The sequence below is a fragment of the Crinia signifera genome, chromosome 8 (assembly GCF_055691185.1).
Source record: "Crinia signifera chromosome 8, ASM5569118v1, whole genome shotgun sequence".
Taxonomy (NCBI): domain Eukaryota; kingdom Metazoa; phylum Chordata; class Amphibia; order Anura; family Myobatrachidae; genus Crinia; species Crinia signifera.
The window spans coordinates 142,066,632-142,067,578 of NC_139224.1; positions in this window are offsets into that span (position 1 = coordinate 142,066,632).

Consider the following 947-nt stretch of genomic DNA (forward strand, 5'->3'; position numbering starts at 1 on the left):
AAAAGGTATTTGGATGTAATTATACAGCACAGTTGCTCAATACAATCATTGTACAAACATTTCTGCTGCCGGCACAGAAGAATATAAAGGGATTTCTCCATGGCCACAGTATGTTACTACTGACATTCTATCTGGGATCTGTCTTGTGTCTCACATTACATTCCCCATTCCAAAAACATGTAACCATTCTGCCATTTCCTGTCATATGTGTCCTAAAGGTCCATACACACTGGGCGATTATGCCGTGTGTGTGTGTGCACAGCGATGATCGCTATCATCGCTGAGGGGGAAAGCTGCTCAGTGCATACACACTGAGCGGCTTTCCCCCTGCCCGGTGGGGAGGACGGCTTTGCATAGTGCAGAGCTATGCAAAGCCGTCCTCAAAGCCGCTCATCTGCTTGTAATAGCTTTCCTGGCGATGATGCGGGAGCGTGCAGCAGCGCTCACCGCTGGGCACACACACTGGGCGGTTTTGAGCTGAAAGCCGCTCAAACCTGCTTTTTTGAGCGACTTTCAGCTTAAAGTCGCCCAGTGTCTATGGGCCTTAATGCTGATGTGTCTGTGTAACAATGGCTGCTCAGGTCTTGCTTGGCAATTGTATAGACATTTGTAAATAGAACTACATGCATTACTTACATACATCTTATAGATATACACAACATATCACATAGGCATGGGGCACTAAGTGGCATCGGCCAGAACTTTCTATACCTGTTATCACTAGAAATATATGTATTGGTGTTTGATAGAAACATATCTGTACATTGTTATATTGTCACTATACAATAGTCTAACGTTACTTATCTGATTATTGTCTGTCTAACAGGAATGACTGCAGAGAAACCAGTGGGATGATGCAGGTAAGGGGCAAACACACGGGCGATTTATGCCCTATTTCTAAGCGATCTGTCTAGGACACTTAGAAATGAAGCTCGGATCGCTCCCTT